General features: G+C 31.9%; 1 long non-coding RNA gene across 1 annotated transcript; it reads right to left on the reverse strand.

The window, feature by feature from the left end:
* Window positions 1–319: 319 nt before the first annotated feature.
* On the reverse strand, window positions 320–9,650 carry LOC111086968. Its single transcript, XR_002611683.1, has 2 exons — window positions 9,488–9,650; window positions 320–1,352 (listed from the first exon to the last, which is right to left on the reverse strand). It is a non-coding gene; the product is annotated as an uncharacterized LOC111086968 (long non-coding RNA).
* Window positions 9,651–10,893: the final 1,243 nt, after the last annotated feature.

Raw genomic sequence — 10,893 nt, forward strand, 5'->3', positions numbered from 1 at the left:
AAACATTTTCCCAAAGTTATAATAATGTGCTCTACAAACGTTTTATTCGTTACATTGTTGCTATAATAATGTTCTCTGCATCACGTTTCAACTTTCTAAAACAGGTACTTTAAAGCAACATACTTTATGTTTACAAATAATTTAAGGGAGTTTAGGTAATCATATCAAAATTTAAACTGCCCAACACACACATTTTAATTATAGTTTCAGATTAATCTTTGATTTTGATCACACTGGGGACTCTAGGGTGTCATTTTCTTTTGGAATCAACATTAACAAATAGATAATGTATTCGTCTAGATAATAAAAGACGAAGAAATTTAACTTTTAATTGCTTTTATTTCGGGAGCATTGGATTTGTACTCTTATTCTATTCACCTAAATAAGACACAAACATATGATTTCTTACCCAGCATGGAAAAACATTTAATGAAACTAAAGTGAAAGCATGGCTGTTCTTGTTTGTCTCGATATCAATATATATTTAAAGTTAGATGTGTCTCTAAGGCTTTAGCTCCAGTTTTACCATAAGCATGCTTTGCACTTTTATAGCTGACGTACTTTAAGTTTGGAAACTGTTAGCCATGTTTTAAGCATCTTTATTATTTTGTTTAGTTCCGGAAGACCCCGGTAGAACATTTGTTCACCTCTGTCAGTAACTATTCCTCATAACACACGTACACAACTGTTGAAATAAAAGATGATGTTATCTCAACCAGTTTTAATGTAAAGCACGATTGAGTTACTTATAACTTGCGTTTTAATATGATACCTTTCTGTAGTTACAACATTAAATTGTGTACTAAGCACATAAATCGAGAAGATTGATGGATGTGAAGAAATATATAGTGAGTTATGCGAACGCTAAAGACAGATATACACTTAGTTTTCATAGTTTCTAGGAACTTCGGGCACTCGTATAGTTTCTGTTTGATGTGTACACTTATTATCATTTCTCTACTGGTTTAAGTTACACGTTAATGAGTCTCTGAGATGTGCTTACTAAATAACCTTCTAATGAAAGTGTTGAAATAGCGATGAAAGGACATTTAGTTCAAAACACTGTTAGTGAACTTTATAATTCTATATACATCGTTGTTCTCGGAAATATTTAACAGAACCCCAACGTTCTAGATACGACGTTGTTCTTGGAAGTATTTGACAATCACCCCAACTGTTCTCTGTCATTTGGTATACAATCAGCGGCTGTTCGGCGAAGTGTTTGCATGACCATCAGAGATATTTATCGAGTTGTATGACGTCTAACAGTCTGGAAACTCGAGGTGAAAATGCACTTTCCAGAATGCTACGCAAACTTCTGTTATTTCGATATTTATACATCATACGCTGAACTACCAAAGAAAGAAAGTTCAGATTATACACCAACATTTCCATGTGGTTAAGTGTTAAGTTTGTAGTTTGCACATCGAAAATGCATATCATTTAAGTTCGTTTACTGTGGAAGAAAATAAAGGATTTGGAGGTAAACATATTCTAACATAAATGACGCAACACCCCTCAAAAAATAATTCATATAATTGTTTCCGCAATGGTTTGCCCAACTACATATATATATTATTTTTTGTTTGAAAATAATAATTAAGTATGATATACACATATACAATTTTTTATTCCTTCAACCGACGTTATGGGCATTATTTTCGTGACCAATGAGCTCAAATTAACACAAAACCTAATCTATTAGCGTCGTTATTTGATACTTAAAATTTCTTTAATTGAGGTTAAATGACTCGAAGGGTATAGACATATTTTTAGAATTAATTATTAATTTTTGGTAAATTTTATTTTGTTTCTCTTATTTTATTTTTCAATTTGACCTTTGATATTCGTAATCGAAAAGTTTCTGTTAACTGAACAGCATACTACACAAAACTAAGACTTTAAAGGTTTTAATTGGAAAATCTTTGCTTTATTTACTAACTGTTAGATGGGTGCTCAGATTTGTTTCATTAACAATTTAACATGAACGACAAAAAATATATTATCTACATTTCCTGTGATCGACGCCAAACCCCAACTGCATTATCCTTAGTTGTTTGTTTGAAGTCAAGCACAAAGCTACACAATGGGCTATCTGTGCTCTGCTCACCACGGGTATCGAAACCCGGTTTCTAGTGTTGTAAGTCCGAAGACGTACATACCACTGTGCCATTGGGGGGCATTATCCTTAGTACCAGGTACAACCACGCCAAAAAGGACATAACATCGGTTTTGTTGTTATAAACTGGTTTCTCTATATTACAAGACCGGCATATTAAACAAAGTTCTTGGACTTACGAAATGCTCTACAGATTCAACAATAATACTAAAAAGTCTTTCTCGTTAGACCTTATTTTTTGTTGTAAAAAATAAAAACATTGTCAAAAAACAAATTTTTAAGTGTTTTTAGATTTCGAAAAAAAAAAGTTGAATTGGAGAAAGTAATGATAAAAACAAATGTCCAGTCTAACAATGTTTTAAAACTTTCGATCTTTACCTTAAGGAAAAACATTCGCATGAACATGAAAAAATAAAACAAAAACATAGCAGTCATTGAAGATGTTCTTTTAATGCGTATATTTCAGTAAAACTAAACGTGCCAGTACTAGACACAAATTCAGTTATATTTAATGGAGTGAAGCTGAACTATGACACTGTTTTTAGATTGAGAATTACGTTATTTTTAATAAAAGCAGACAGAAGATATATATGTATATATATATATATATATGTATATTTCCAAAATATACGCAAGAATACCAATATTTTCATAACTTTACTTGAATTGTATTCTATACAAAATGCATAGAAATCAAGAATAATTATATTACCTTAAATATATTTAAAATAAGTTTTATTATCTGTGCATGATAGGTATAGTCATCACCATTTCCATTCAAAATGGCAAACACTCGTGGCTCTAATACAAAAAATCGAAAACTAACCTAAATTGCCTCTAGCAATCATTACGTGAAGTCAAACTATAAACCGTCTTTGTTCCATTTATGAGTTATGGTCACCTCCTTTGATTCTGTGGTTATTTTCTTTCAAACTAAGCAGTACATAAATGTACCTGAATCAAGTTGTCATCGTCTCGTTTTTTATTGTAATTAACAGAAAACAGCAGAAATGCAAGCGTTTCTGCAGTTTTCTGGAAGAATGCAGCGATGTGTCAAAGCAACTATTTCGCTCTTTTAAAGTGCTATCAAAACTACATTATTAAACTAGCGTTTTAACTTTTCATGCTTTGAAGTTACATCTAATCACAAGGCCATTGACAACTGAAGTGGGACATTACTGTACACTATAGGGTGTTCCAAAACACTTTATACAAACTTTGAATGTTTATTAAGATATATCTAAGTTTTATAATTCAAGTTAAAGAAGACTCTTTTAGAGCCCATAACTCACTTATACTTTCTTTCTTTACAGGTGCAACTGATTTGAAGTAATGGCAGAAGCAAGACTAAGCTTTGAGAAAAGGAAATTTATCCTAAAGTGCTACTGGAAGTGCGAGAACGTAGCTGAAGTGCGAAGACTGTTTAGAATGGAGTTTCTAACAGATCCACCTACGCGACTTACCATTACTCGCATTAGAGATAAGTTTGAAGCAGATGGAACTGTTCAAGATGTCCATAAACAGCGTTCCGGAAGACCGCGGTCGTCCACCAGTTCTACAAGAGAAGCAGGGCTGCTGGAAAGTCTCCACCGATCTCCAAGAAATCCGAGAACAATTTGGAGATGAGGAGTGTTATTTCCAGCAAGAGAGAGTACCTCCCAACTACCATCGTGATGTGAGGGCCTATCTTGACAAAAATCTGCCGAACAGATGGATTGGGCGAAGAGGTAGCATTGGACTGCTACCAGACCTCACACCACTAGACTTTTTTTATGGGGATACCTGAAAGATAAGGTTTATAGCACAAAAACTGCAACAATCAATGAGTTGAAAGCAGCAATTGAAAGAGAATGTGCTAAAATACCAAATGAAATGATTCGTGATGTTTGCAATTCCATCTGTCATCGTTATCAGTAGTGCCTGGACCAGAACGGTCACTAGTTCGAACACCTGCGATAACTCAAAATATTCTACACTTGTCTTCTATAACTTGGGTTATAAAACTCAGATATATCTTAAGAAACATTCTATTTATAATCATTCAAAATGTGCGTATACATTTTTGGGACATCTTGTATATTTGTTCTTGCGTTGCACGAAGTGCCTTTATTTTACAGATACACACATTCTTCTTACATAAATTCAAACCTCGATCGAATGTGATTAAGAGCGTGAACTGAGTTAATCTCTCAGTAGAGTCTTTAATATTGATTTGGATTATTTCTATGTATTAGCAAACTATCTCTGCTCATAATGTTCAGCTATTTTAAGACCTTCTTATAGTATTTTTCCATCAAACTTCCTCACCGTACTAAAACCTGCTTGTTTACCTCGCATGGAATATTCATTAAAATGGTTTTCGTTATTTGATAATCAACTCATGAAACGTATAGCCAACGAAAAGCTTCTGTGTTATGCTTAAATACCATTTATATTGCTATAATATATTAAAGGATTATCATCTAAGCTATTAAGTGGTTTTCAATATTCTAACAACTTCATTTATTTTGTTCGAACTGTGAGCTTAATAATATGTGTATCGTAGTTGTCTCCAGTTTTATCCTTAAAGATTATCAGTTTGTGTATTCACAGGATTTGGTAGTAGAAATATAGGTATATATACACAGCATAGGAGAAAAATTAAAAGAAATAATTCATCTGTATTCCCTGTAATGTAAAACAGAAATATGTTTTAAATATCTTTATTCTACAAATAATACGAATTAAAGCAGAATCGACAAGGTTGAATATACCTCATAGATTTCGAACCCTGAACTAGCACTGGATTTTGTTTTAATGAACGAGCTGAAACATTTCGGTGTTTTATGAATCTATTTAAAGTGTAATAAAAGTTATCATAACTATTCCAAAATTAAACCTTGATTGTTAATTTTCATCACTTCTTGTCAAAATTATTCGTATTTTCCATTTTCCAGTCAAAAGACACTATTTACGGAAATTTCAAGTAAACGTAAATGGTTGAACACGTTTTAATGGTTAAATAAGTTGGTATGTTATTACACTGTCGATGGAAAAAATCCAAACAAAATAGACAAAACTTCCAAACAAAACAGAAAAAACTTCTAAACAAAATATAAAAAAAACTTCCAAACAAAATAAACAAAAACTTCTAAAGAATATAAAGAAAAACTTCATAAAAAATAAACAAAAACGTCTAAACAAAATAGACAAAAACTTCTAAACAAAATATACAAAACTTCTAAACTAAATATACAAAACTTCCAAACAAAATAGAAAAAATTTCCAAACAAAATAAACAAAAACTTTTGAACAAAAGAGAAAAACTCCTAAACAAAATAAACAAAACTTCTAAAGAAAATATACAAAACTTCCAGACAAAATAGAAAAACCTCTAAACAAAATAGACAAAACTTCCAAACAAAATAGAAAAACCTCTAAACAAAATAGACAAAACTTCCTAACCTCGTCTTCTTTTATGTACACAAGTCTGAAATTAAAAAACAACTACAATCAACACGTTTTAACAAGTAATTAAATAGTTACAGTATATTTGCCCAATCAATTTAAGTTGTGTAAATAAATGTATTGAAGTAACTATAAATCATATTACGAAATAAAGAGCACGTACATTGTTTGTGAAGACACTAAAACCCAATCTTAATTTAACTAACAATTAACCCTCTCATTAATTTCGTGTTTAGTTGCCGTGATTTCTTTGTTATCCCCACCATTCGAGGGTATTGCAATCGGGTCAGTGTGTCTATGTTTCCGCGCGCGTATCTCAAAAACTAATAGACCGATGTATACAAAGTCAGTATGGGACAGTCCTCCCCAAATGTGGTTCGGATCTAAATCCGGATCCGGATTCTGAATCACTTTAAAGTTAGGGAATTTTCGCGATTTCGGGTTAATAACTCTGTAAAGTGTGATCTGATTTGTAGCAAATTTCATGGGTACATTGAAGCTGAGACTCCTCACCACATCACAAAAAAAATAAAAAATATCCAGATTGTTGATCTTTCTGGATCTGAAAAAGGCTTTCTGAGTTTTCGAAGGTGAAATCTTACGTAATCCAATATAAACGCATGCAATCTCGAAAAGGAGCAGCGGGGCGAGGGTATACAATCCTTCTAATTGTTGTTGTTAAGAACTATATTATGAAAGTATCAATTGTTATGAATATATGTATAATGTCAATGTTATACATATATATGTATATATTAGTATCTAATCAGGTAATAAAACACAATATTTACTTAAGTTAATCGTACTCGGTGAAATATTATATGAAACTTGATGTTGAGGAGATGATATAGATATTTTTTTTTACCTTTAGTGGGGATGAATAGTTTATTAAGTGCATGTGTACTTGATATTAGCAATTCACAAAATAGATACATGTACACGTAGACAGATACACAACCATATATAATATTATATAGGTCTTAAGATCTTTTATCCTCTGAAATTAGGAAAAATAATAAAATAGATTCTAAGTGATAATAACAAACACTTAACATATATATATATATATATAAACAATAATACTCTAGTAATATGTATTATGTAATACTTTTATTATAAACTTCAAGACGTTAGTTTATTTTATATGTATCACACATGGTGTATTATAAGTCATCTAGATTTTCCGTATATGATGCATTCACTAAATACATTACATCATATCCGAGTTGAAGTGGATGATGAAATTATTAATTATTCATGAATAATTGCAAATACAGAACGGAAAAATACTTCATTAAAACCTACGTTTTAGTGACTATTTAGGTTCGTATTGTTCGTAAAGAGGAAAAGTGGATTACTGTTTATTACTCATAATGGTATAAAAAAAAAAAGAAAAAGAGAGGCGTAGATACAATAGATCAGACGATAGTCACATATTCAATAAAGCAAACAGTCTAGGTTTATATTTACCAATAAGCTGGATGCTCTAATTACTACACCATGCCTCCCCCCCCCCCAGTGACACAGCGGTATGTCTGCGGACTTACAACGCTAGAAACCGGGTTTCGATACCTGTGGTGGGCAGAGCACAGATAGCCAGTTGTGTAGCTTTGTGCATAATTAAAAACAAACAAATACTAATCCCATGGGTTCACAAACAAACCGCAGTGGAGGTTCTAGAAGAAATATTTACATTGTTTTCTAATAGAATTGGGCTACATTATCAACAAAGAAAAACCAGATTAAGTGATAATATATATAATACCATTTGGTATATGTGTAATATGGTTGTGTGTAAACACAATTCTGATCTTACAACATTTTGTAATAGTTTTAAGGAACAAAAATTATGTCTTATTCGTTTTTCTCAAAACAATACAATAATCATTACGTTGCATGTTGATTTAATGTTAATGTTGATTTAATACTGATTCCTTCCTCAAATCATGCAATAATTACAGGGAATAAAAGTTTTAATATGTGACATGTTTTATGTTATCTGTTCTAAACTAGCATTTCTTTATATATTGATTAAATAAATTTTCCGATTTTCCACAAATTTATGTAAAAATTTGAAGGATTAAAACATTTAATAACAATTATCTTTTGTTTTGTATTCTCAAGAAAGCAGTAATACCCTATTTCATATACATATGCCCCCCCCCCAGTGACACAGCGGTATTTCTGCGGACTTACAACGCTAGAAACCGGGTTTCGATAACCGTGTTGAGCAGAGCACAGATAGCCTTTTGTGTAGCTTTGTGCTTATCTACAAACAAACAAATCATATAGATATAGACAAGTTATAAACTTTTATACAATATATGATACCGAAGTGCATCATAATAGTACTTTGATTTTGTTTCTGACTAATACTTTTTTGTTTATTAATGTTATAAGAATATTAAATATTGGGGTCAGATACAACCCCATCGGTACACCATACGTATTCAATGGATTATTTAAAATTTACATTTTTACCAATAACATACTATTGTCGTTAATTGGTTAGATATTGCAGGACTAACACTTTTATATCTCAGTTAATGGTGTACTACCAGACAAAACACCTTTTGGAGTCTATGTTGCGTCGAACCCAAACTAATATAGCGACAAGAGATGCATGATCTAAACCAATGATAGTTTAGAATCCAAATAAAATGATCAATTACTTTAATCTTACAAAAGTTTCAGAAACAGATTTAAGCCTAATTTCAGATACACGTGGTGCATCTAATCTGAAGCAGTTTCAGCAGCTATATACATATATACAATTACAATCCTACGCACACAATAGTTTTAATTCAAAGGTACAAATATAATCTCAAGTATTTATAACACGTCTAATCTAAAAATGTTTTATCAGAGTTTCAGTAGAATGAGAGAGGTAACTACTGATACAGAAAGGATCGAGGTTATCGTAAATAAAATCTATAGTAATAGGTATACTGTTGATTCAGAATTTAAGGATGAATCACAGGAAGAAATGCAACTCTTACTTGGCAGGCCTGTTGACAAGTGGAAGGACTATGGATTCTAAATAAATGTTAACAAAACTAAGACAATAGTGATTGCATGTTAAAAAAAAACTAAGACAATAGTAACTGCATGTTAACAAAACTAAGACAATGATAATTGCATGTTAAAAAAAACTAAGACAACGGTAATTGTATGTTAATAAAACTAAGACAACGGTAATTGCATGTTAACAAAACTAAGACAACGGTAATTGCATGTTAACAAAACTAAGACAGCGGTAATTGCATGTTAACAAAACTAAGACAGCGGTAATTGCATGTTAACAAAACTAAGACAACGATAATTGCATGTTAACAACACTAAGACAACGGTAATTGCATGTTAACAACACTAAGACAACGGTAATTGCAGGTTAACAAAACTAAGACAACGGTAATTGCATGTTAACAAAACTAAGACAACGGTAATTGCATGTTAACAAAACTAAGACAACGGTAATTTCATGATGTGAGGAAGCTCCCAGACTACGAATCAAAGCAGAAGGTAAAGAGTTGAAACAAGTAGAAGAGTTTATCTGTTTAGGGATGAATGTTAGGAGTGATGGCAAGTGTGTAAAAGCGAAGCATAGGAATGGCAAAAACAGCTTTCTTCAATTTCAAAGACTTTCTCGGGAAAAATGCTTAACTTGAAGTGAAAAAGAGACTAATGAAATGTTACTATGTTCAGTCCAAACTCTACGGGTTAGAAACGCGGATCATATCTGCTGAAATAAAATGACAGTTGGAAGCATTTGAAATGTGATGTTACAGACGAATGATGTAGATTAGGTACACAGTAAGAAAAACTAAGGAGAAAGTATAGGAACGTATAAATACGTTAGCTTGCAAAGGATATTACAAAAGCATACATAGGTATTCGACAGCCAATCAAAAAACAGCTTACACTTGATGTAAACAGGCATTCTCGGCTTAAGGTGAACTCAATAATTCCAACATTGTCCAACCAATGGAAGGTGCACTAGATCTCAGGGAAGTTTGACAGAATTCTGATGGATAAATTTTACTCGTCATAATACATTAGCGTTAGGCCTATTTCGTTTTTAAACTCCACGTTCTTAAACTAGTCCCTTGGGGATTTTCAAGAATTAGAAGAGTGTATAATAATATTTTTCCAACCACACTATATTGAGCGAAACGCGTCGTTGGCTACGGATATGACAAACATAGTGTGGTTGAAATACTATTATTTTGCACTCTTCTAATTCTTGAAAATCCCCAAGGGACTAGTTTAAGAACGTGGTGTTTAAAAACGAAATAAACTCAATACTGATTACTTATGACAAGTAAGATTGTAATAATTCTTTGCCGGTTTGTAAAAGGTGTACACACCATAGCAATTCTGGTGAGTAAAACAATGGAAGAAGAGCGGGAGGAAGGCATCGGCTCTTTTGGCTTGATGACATTAGAGAATAGATTGAATTAGGAAAGATGGTGCAGGCAGAAAGAAATTAGAGAACAATGGATACCCATAGTGGATACTCCTCAATTAGTGAGGACACCATATATGTACACGTGACATATCTAATCTAAAACAGTTTTAGTAAACATGTACAAATACTTATATAAACTTGATGAATATAACATAAAAAATGCCTTTAAGCAGACAAACTAGGGTTTCATATACAAGTGACTCACATAAAATAGTTTTGTTTGATGCAAACAATATATATATATATGTATATATATGTTTGTTTAAACTATTTTAACTGCATAAGATATCATGCACGTGCCCAAACTATTTAGAAGTTAAAATTCCGGAGTTTTTATAAATTTATTAAGATTATTAAAACAACGCGGAATTATTTAAACGCTCTATTAACGTGGTAGTTAATATGTCTTTACAGTATTTAGTGTGTCGTATTAATTTGTCGCACTATTTTAACATGTCAAACTGAGACCGTTGAACAAGTTGGGATCTGTTATTTTAGTGACTTATCGTTTCTAATTCTAATTCAGAATGTTTAATATTTCTATGAAAAACGTTTAATAAACAATTGCAATACTTTCTTCATTTGTTAATCACAAAATGTTTTAAATGGTTCACATCCTGCTGACGTAATATATAATTTTAGTATAAAAGCAGTAATTTACGGAGTTGCTTGTTATTAGGCATAAAGCTACACAAAGGGCTATCTGTGTTCTGCCCGGTACGGGTATCGAAACTCGTTTTCCAGCATTATAAGTCCGCAGACATACCACCGTGCCACTAAAAGGCTAATTTACTTGGACAAATTTTAAATGTGTAAATAAGCTTATTAAAATATTCAACAACTTACGATTTGGGTAATA

This window comes from Limulus polyphemus, unplaced genomic scaffold (assembly GCF_000517525.1).
Source record: "Limulus polyphemus unplaced genomic scaffold, Limulus_polyphemus-2.1.2 Scaffold1593, whole genome shotgun sequence".
In the NCBI taxonomy this organism is placed as follows: domain Eukaryota; kingdom Metazoa; phylum Arthropoda; class Merostomata; order Xiphosura; family Limulidae; genus Limulus; species Limulus polyphemus.